The sequence below is a fragment of the Eleutherodactylus coqui genome, chromosome 7, assembly GCF_035609145.1.
Source record: "Eleutherodactylus coqui strain aEleCoq1 chromosome 7, aEleCoq1.hap1, whole genome shotgun sequence".
NCBI classification, from domain to species: domain Eukaryota; kingdom Metazoa; phylum Chordata; class Amphibia; order Anura; family Eleutherodactylidae; genus Eleutherodactylus; species Eleutherodactylus coqui.
Window position 1 is genome coordinate 90,125,816 of NC_089843.1, and position 9,321 is coordinate 90,135,136.

The following is a 9,321-nucleotide window of genomic DNA, read 5'->3' on the forward strand; positions in this document are numbered from 1 at the left end:
CCCCCATGCTGCTTCTATTCTGTGTCCACCTCAGTCATTTTTCTGTGATGGTCACACATGCTCAGTATTGCTTCTTTCTTTGCCCCACTAGGGATGTGGAGGGTGTAGAGAGCTCCCCTGGTGTGGGGAGCTGTTCTTCTGAAGTTGCTTCATCTACTCTGTTGCCGGTGTGGGAGGAGTGGGAAGGGAAGCAATATTGCTGCCAGTTGAGAGGAATGGAAAGAGGGGCGATTCTGCTGCCAGGGTGGGAAGGAAAACAATACTGCTGTTGCCGTTGGAGCAGGGGTCAGAAGTGGGACAATACTGCCACCAGTGGGAAAGTCATAGGAAGGAGGATCATGCTGCTGCTAGTAAGGGAGGCATGGGAAGGGGAATAATGCAGCTTCTAGTAGTGCTGCACTGTGGTATTTGTTTGGCACTTCTGGGGGGGGGGGTGTTCTGCACTGTGACATATATGCTGCTAGAGGGTATTATGTGTGCTACATAGTAATACGTGATTGGCAATGCTGAAGGTAATATGGGCACTGCACAGTGATAGGTGTTCAGTGCATCGCAATAGTATTTGCTCGCTAGTGAGGCTTGAATAGAAAAGGTTTGATAATCTTTGTTAGGCCTTGTTCACACAGGCGTGATTCTAGCGCATACTTGGTGCGTGAAAAGATTTAGTCTAATAGAACCAATGGTTTCCTATAGAAACGTTCAAACGAAGGAATTTTAGATGCGCAAAAAACTTGCACCTAACAAAGATAAAACATGTGTGCAATGCTCGCATCTAAGGTCCGTGCTGCAAGAAAAGATAGGACCTGACCTATCCTTGGTGCGTGATGCACAGGGGTTTCTATAGACTTCTATGGGAGCTGGATAACACACAACATGCAGCTCCTGATCCTGTGAATGGGCAATTTGACTGCTAATTAGGCTCGGGACTTAATAGCTGGAAATTGTCCGTTCACACTATTTTTAGTGCAGTATAGCACTGTGTTAGCCAGTAGTCCAATGTGTGATTGTTCTCAGAGCGAGAAACCAAGTAATCTTGTAGATATGATACCTTTTAATGGCTAACAAAAATGCATTATGTTATAGCAAGCAAGCTTTCGGGGATATCTCGCCCCCTTCATCAGGCTATTGAATGAAACTAGTTTGGATGGCACATAATTATAACATACAGATGCAGAGGGGAGGGGAGGGGGACACATTCCTCTTCATCTAAATAAATGTTCACACAGAAATTTGGGACTGTTTTGCACTGAAAACTTAAAACAACAAAAAAACAGAGCGGAGACATACATCGTAAATCAGTCCACTGAGCACAGGACAGTTTTATGATGTGTCTTATCTCTCCTTCAACCTGCACATGAAAGGAGATGCAGCACCGGCTAGTGGATGGCAACATTATTACAAGTCAAGTTCTGAATGTCTATGAAGTTTTAAAGCTAAAGGAGAAAAAAAAAAAAGCAAAAACAATTTTTAATGATTCAGAGGAGTACATCCCTCTTGACCTCCTTCAGACCTTTCATACTTTACACTTATGCAAGAATCCCGGGCTGAGGTTCAATCCATTTTTGAGGGACCATAAATTTGTACTCCCAAATTCTTATGTGATGCTGCAACTTGAAATTGCCCTTCAGTATGATAACTCTCATCTGCTCTATGCTGTGTCCATGACCACAAAAATGTTTTGCCACAGGTAGTTTAGTCTTTCCCTCTCTAATTGTGTGGCAATGAGATCTCATCCTCACTCTCAGTTTTTGTCCTGTTTCCGATATAAAGGCCCCCAACAGGACATTTACTGCACAGGATCAGATACACAACATTGGATGTGGAACATGTGAATGTCCCAGGGATCTTATAGTCCTGCTGTGTGTTGGGGATCCGTATCCTGTCAGCAGTCAGTATATGTGAGCAGGTCTTACAGCTCCCTACCTCACAAGGATAAGTCCCTTTTTGTGTGTCAAAGGGCAATGCACTCCTGATTATACATTTCCACTGCACTAAAATTATACAGTTATACTGCGCTTAAACCACACTCGTCTGAACGTAATGGTTGGGAGGTATATTTTCCTAGACTCCTATCATTCTGTGAGGCAGCAGATAGCAGGCTCACCTACTAGCTAACTAATTAGTTGCTCCAGTAGGTGGATGCAAGGGCTCTTTCACACCAGCATATGCGTTTTTACGTTCTCTCATCCGCGCCGTAAGGTCGCATAAACGGACGATTTTCCGCGATAACGGCCTGAGATACTTAGCGTTTTCTCGCCCATTCACACAATCATGAGTGACGTTCTTAGTGAAAAAAATATATCGCACCTTAGAAAATCCTCACTTGGCATAAATACTCGGGATGCCTTCCAATGCCTACATAGAGACACCTGTAAACTTTTCGCAGCGTTTGACTCTAATGCATTCCCCTAATTTTTATTCCAGCTCCTATCAGAGTCTATGGAAGCCGCTGCCGTACATCGGGCAAAAGATAGAACCAGAACTATCTTTTTGGCCACTGTATAAGCGTTGGCGCATATTTCGGTTGTGTATGTTCCATTTTGCGGTGCAACGTTTTTACGCGCCGTATATTCGCTGATGTGAGTGAATGCATTGGAAATCTGCTGCGCATTTTGATGTAGATTTGCATCAGAAACCGCCACGTGTGAACGCACCTGCATAGTGCTCAGTAATGTGGTTGTTTCATCACTTCTCCTTCCCAGTATACTGGACTTTCTGCCTGGCTCTGTCCTTGCCATTTTTTGGCAGGCCAGTTATTTAACCCTCATATTATAATGTATATATCTCGATAAGTGTTTATGCGTACTGTACATATACATAGTGAATAGTGATGAGCGAACGTACTCGTCCGAGCTTGATGCTCGGGCGAATATTAGGGTGTTCGGGATGCTCGTTACTCTTAACGAGCACCACGCGGTGTTCGGGTTACTTTCACTTTCCTCTGTGAGACGTTAGCGCGCTTTTCTGGCCAATTGAAAGACAGGGAAGGCATTACAACTTCCCCCTGTGACGTTCAAGCCCTATACCACCCCCCTGCTGTGAGTGGCTGGGGAGATCAGATGTCACCCGAGTATAAAAGTCGGCCCCTCCCGCGGCTCGCCTTGTGAGTTAGCTGAGGGAAAGTGCTGCTGCTGGTGCTGCTGTAGGGAGAGTGTTAGGAGTGAGTGTAGGCTTCAAGAACCCCAACGGTCCTTCTCAGGGCCACATCTATCCGTGTGCAGTACTGTGGAGGGTGCTGTTAGCAGTGTTGCACTTTTTTTTTTTTTCAAAATCGGCTGTCTGCAGAGCATTGCGCCCTGCAGTAATAGTCCAGGGACAGAAGTGGTGGTTAGGCAGGGAGAGTGTTAGGAGTGAGTGTAGGCTTCAAGAACCCCAACGGTCCTTCTTAGGGCCACATTTAACCGTGTGCAGTACTGTGCAGGCTGCTGTTAGCAGTGTTGCATATTTTCTTTTTTTCAAAATCGGCTGTGCAGAGCATTGCACCCTGCAGTAATACTACAGGGACAGAATTGTGTAGGCAGGGCCAGAAGACATATATTATTGATTGAATATAGTCAGTGGGCCTTCCCTTTAAAAAAAAGGGAAAAATTCTATTTGTCCTGCAGCCTTGCGCCAATTTATTTCCTGCCTGGGAAAAATCAGCGCTCTGCTGCACTTCATATAACACTGCATTTCTGTGGAACACATTTCTTATCTGATTGAATATAGTCAGTGGGCCTTCCCTTTAAAAAAAAAGGGAAAAATTCTATTTGTCCTCCAGGCTTGCGCCAATTTATTTCCTGCCTGGGAAAAATCACCGCTCTGCTGCACTTCATATAACACTGCATTTCTGTGGAACACATTTCTTATCTGATTGAATATAGTCAGTGGGCCTTCCCTTTAAAAAAAAAGGGAAAAATTCTATTTGTCCTCCAGGCTTGCGCCAATTTATTTCCTGCCTGGGAAAAATCACCGCTCTGCTGCACTTCATATAACACTGCATTTCTGTGGAACACATTTCTTATCTGATTGAATATAGTCAGTGGGCCTTCCCTTTAAAAAAAAAGGGAAAAATTCTATTTGTCCTCCAGGCTTGCGCCAATTTATTTCCTGCCTGGGAAAAATCAGCGCTCTGCTGCACTTCATATAACACTGCATTCCTGTGGAACACATTTCTTATCTGATTGAATATAGTCAGTGGGCCTTCCCTTTAAAAAAAAAGGGAAAAATTCTATTTGTCCTCCAGGCTTGCGCCAATTTATTTCCTCCCTGGGAAATCACTGGTAATACAGCATGCTGAGGGGTAGGCCTAGAGGACGTGGACGCGGCCGAGGACGCCTAGGCCCAAGTGAGGGTGTGGGCACAGGCCGAGCTCCTGATCCAGGTGTATCGCAGCCGACTGCTGCGCGATTAGGAGAGAGGCACGTTTCTGGCGTCCCCACATTCATCGCCCAATTAATGGGTCCACGCGGGAGACCTTTATTAGAAAATGAGCAGTGTGAGCAGGTCCTGTCGTGGATGGCAGAAAGTGCTTCGAGCAAGCTATCATCCACCCACAGTTCTGCGCCGTCCAGTGCTGCAAATCCGAATCCTCTGGCTGCTGCTCCTCCTTCCTCCCAGCCTCCTCACTCCACTACAATGACACATGCTCAGGAGCGGGAAGACTCCCAGGAACTGTTCTCGGGCCCCTGCTCAGATTGGGCAGCAGTGGTTCCTCTCCCACCAGAGGAGTTTATCGTCACTGATGCCCAACCATTGGAAAGTTCCCGGGGTCAGGGGGATGAGGCTGGGGACTTCCGGCAACTGTCTCAAGACCTTTCAGTGGGTGAGGAGGACGATGACGATGAGACACAGTTGTCTTGCAGTGAGGTACTAGTAAGGGCAGTAAGTGCGATGGAGGAGCGCACAGAGGATTCGGAAGAAGAGCAGCAGGACGATGAGGTGACTGACCCCACCTGGTGTGCAACGCCTACTCAGGACAGGTCTTCAGAGGGGGAGGCAAGGGCAGCAGCAGGGCAGGTTGCAAGAGGCAGTGCGGTGGCCAGGGGTAGAGGCAGGGCCAGACCGAATAATCCGCCAAGTGTTTCCCAAAGCGCACCCTCGCGCCATGCCACCCTGCAGAGGCTGAGGTGCTCTAAGGTCTGGCAGTTTTTCACAGAGACGCCTGACGACCGACGAACAGTGGTGTGCAACCTTTGTCGCGCCAAGATCAGCCGGGGAGCCACCACCAACAGCCTCACCACCACCAGCATGCGCAGACATATGATGGCCAAGCACCCCACAAGGTGGGACAAAGGCCGTTCACCACCTCCGGTTTGCACCGCTGCCTCTCCCTCTGTGCCCCAACCTGCCACTGAGATCCAACCCCCCTCTGAGGACACAGGCACTACCGTCTCCTGGCCTGCACCCACACCCTCACCTCCGGTGTCCTCGGCCCCATCCAGCAATGTCTCGCACCGCACCGTCCAGCCGTCGCTAGCGCAAGTCTTTGAGCGGAAGCGCAAGTACACCGCCACGCACCCGCACGCTCAAGCGTTAACCGTCCACATAGCGAAATTTATCAGCCTTGAGATGCTGCCGTATAGGGTTGTGGAAACGGAGTCCTTCAAAAGTATGATGGCGGCGGCGGCCCCGCGCTACTCAGTTCCCAGTCACCACTACTTTTCCCGATGTGCCATCCCAGCCCTGCACGACCACGTCTCCCGCAACATTGTACGCGCCCTCACCAATGCGGTTAGTGGCAAGGTCCACTTAACAACGGACACGTGGACAAGCACAGGCGGGCAGGGCCACTACATCTCCCTGACAGCACATTGGGTGAATTTAGTGGAGGCTGGGACAGAGTCAGAGCCTGGGACCGCTCACGTCCTACCCACCCCCAGAATTGCGGGCCCCAGCTCGGTGGTGGTATGTTCGGCGGTGTATGCTTCCTCCACTAAAGCACCCTCCTCCTCCTCCTCCTCAACCTCTGTCTCGCAATCTAGATGTGTCAGCAGCAGCAGGACGTCGCCAGCAGTCGGTGTCGCGCGGCGTGGCAGCACAGCGGTGGGCAAGCGTCAGCAGGCCGTGCTGAAACTACTCAGCTTAGGAGATAAGAGGCACACGGCCCACGAACTGCTGCGGGGTCTAACAGAGCAGACCGACCGTTGGCTTGCGCCGCTGAGCCTCCAACCGGGCATGGTCGTGTGTGACAACGGCCGTAACCTGGTGGCGGCTCTGCAGCTCGGCAGCCTCACGCACGTGCCATGCCTGGCCCACGTCTTTAATTTGGTGGTTTAGCGCTTTCTGAAAAGCTACCCACGCTTGTCAGACCTGCTCGTAAAGGTGCGCCGGCTCTGCGCACATTTCCGCAAGTCCCACACGGACACTGCCACCCTGCGGACACTGCAACATCGGTTTAATCTGCCAGTGCACCGACTGCTGTGCGACGTGCCCACACGGTGGAACTCTACGCTTCACATGTTGGCCAGGCTCTATGAGCAGCGTAGAGCTATAGTGGAATACCAACTCCAACATGGGCGGCGAAGTGGGAGTCAGCCTCCTCAATTATTTTCAGAAGAGTGGGCCTGGTTGGCAGACATCTGCCAGGTCCTTGGAAAGTTTGAGGAGTCTACCCAGGTGGTGAGCGGCGATGCTGCAATCATTAGCGTCACCATTCCTCTGCTATGCCTCTTGAGAAGTTCCCTGCAAAGCATAAAGGCAAATGCTTTGCGCTCGGAAACGGAGGCGGGGGAAGACAGTATGTCGCTGGAAAGTCAGAGCACCCTCCTGTCTATATCTCAGCGCGTTGAGGAGGAGGAGGAGGAGCATGAGGAGGATGAGGAGGAGGGGGAAGAGACAGCTTGGCCCACTGCTGACGGTACCCATGCTGCTTGCCTGTCATCATTTCAGCGTGTATGGCCTGAGGAGGAGGAAGCGGAGGAGGAGGAGGAGGAGGATCCTGAAAGTGATCTTCCTAGTGAAGAAAGCCATGTGTTGCGTACAGGTACCCTGGCACACATGGCTGACTTCATGTTAGGATGCCTTTCTCGTGACCCTCGTGTTGCACGCATTCTGGCCACTACGGATTACTGGGTGTACACACTGCTCGACCCACGGCATAAGGAGAACCTTTCCACTCTCATTCCCGAAGAGGAAAGGGGTTCGAGAGTGTTGCTATACCACAGGACCCTGGCGTACAAATGATGGTAAAATTCCCCTCCGACAGCGCTAGTGGCAGAAGGCGCAGTTCCGAGGGCCAGGTAGCAGGGGAGGTGCGGAGATCGAGCAGCATGTTCAGCACAGGCAGTGCAACACTCTTTAAGGCCCTGGACAGCTTTATGGCTCCGCACCAAGACTGTGTCACGGCTCCCCAGTCAAGGCTGAGTCGGCGGGAGCACTGTAAAAGGATGGTGAGGGAGTACATAGCCGATCGCACGACCGTCCTCCGTGACGCCTCTGCCACCTACAACTACTGGGTGTCGAAGCTGGACACGTGGCCTGAACTCGCGCTGTATGCCCTGGAGGTGCTTGCTTGTCCTGCGGCTAGCGTCTTGTCAGAGAGGGTGTTTAGTGCGGCTGGGGGAATCATCACAGATAAGCGTACACGCCTGTCAACCGACAGTGCCGACAGGCTTACACTCATCAAGTTGAACAAAGCCTGGATTTCCCCAGACTTCTCTTCTCCACCAGCGGACAGCAGCGATACCTAAGCAATACGTAGGCTGCACCCGCGGATGGAAGCATCGTTCTGTTTCACCATCCAAAACGGTGAAATTTCTGCTTCATCAATCTGTGTCTAATATTCCTCCTCCTCCTCCTGCTCCTCCTCCTGAAACCTCACGTAATCACGCCGAACGGGCAATTTTTCTTTGGGCCACAAGGCTCACTCATATAATTTTTCCAAACAATTTTTATACGTTTCAATACTCTTACAAGCGATGAAACTTTAACTTGAACCAATTTTTCGTTAAACTGGGCTGCCTCCAGGCCTAGTTACCACTTAAGCCACATTAACCAAAGCGATTAATGGGTTTCACCTGCCATCTTGGTTGGGCATGGCCAATTTTTTCTGAGGTACATTAGTACTGTTGCTACACCAATTTTTTTGGGCCCCCCTCACCTACAGTGTAATCATTGTAATTTCTTCGCCTGCACTCATGGTACGGAAAGGTGTGTGGGGTTTGCCTACACTTTTGCTACATAAATGTAACTGGGGCCTTGTCTATACTGCAGCTACTGAAATGTGAAAGAGACTGTTATCTCCCTAAACTGCTGCAATGGGAATTGTTACTGGGGCTTGTCTTGAGTGCTACTATTACTGAAATGGAACTAAGACTGCGCTCCTCCTATACTGCTGCTTCGGAATTGTTACTGGGGCCTGTCTTGAGTGCTACTATTACTGAAATGGAACTAAGACTGCGCTCCCCCTATACTGCTGCTAGTGATATGTTAGTGGGGCCTGTCCCTAATACTACCGCTGAAATGTGAATAATTCTGGGCTGTGCCTATACCGCAGCTAATGGTATGTCACTGGGGTGTGGAAACAGAGGCTTCACAAAGACATGATGGCGGCGAGGCCATTTCCCACCAACGCTGTTACTGTTAAGGTGCATATAACCACGGACACGTGGAGAGGACACATAGTGCCTCCAAAACATCCCCCTCCTCCTCCAACAATGAAAACATTCTTGGCAAATACCTTTGCATTGGTCCGTCTGGTGGCAGTCCAAGAATTTCATCTTTAACGACACTACAAGAGAGCACCGCCACCATCCCCCCGCCACGGCCCACTTAATCATGGCCACATTCCGAAAACCAACTACATAAAACCGCGCTACTAGGTCCACAGTCACCACCACATTACCACCAACGAGGTTACTGTTAAGGTACATATTACCAGTCTGACTGGGGCATGCACTGTGGGCCGAAGCCCACCTGTATTGTATCTGACGTTAGCTCTGCTGAGTAGGGCACTGCAATGGGATATTTTTATGTACCGCCGGTGGGTTCCAGGGAGCCACCCATGCTGTAGGTGCACACGGAGTTTAACCTACATCTGTCCACTTGTAAAGAACCCCAGTCTGACTGGGGCATGCAGTGTGGGCCGAAGCCCACCTGCATTAAGCACGACATTACTACCTCAGCTGTGTTGGGCAATGCAATGGGATATTTTTATGTACCGCCGGTGGGTTCCAGGGAGCCACCCATGCTGTAGGTGCACACGGAGTTTAACCTACATCTGTCCACTTGTAAAGAACCCCAGTCTGACTGGGGCATGCAGTGTGGGCCGAAGCCCACCTGCATTAAGCACGACATTACTACCTCAGCTGTGTTGGGCAATGCAATGGGATATATTTATGT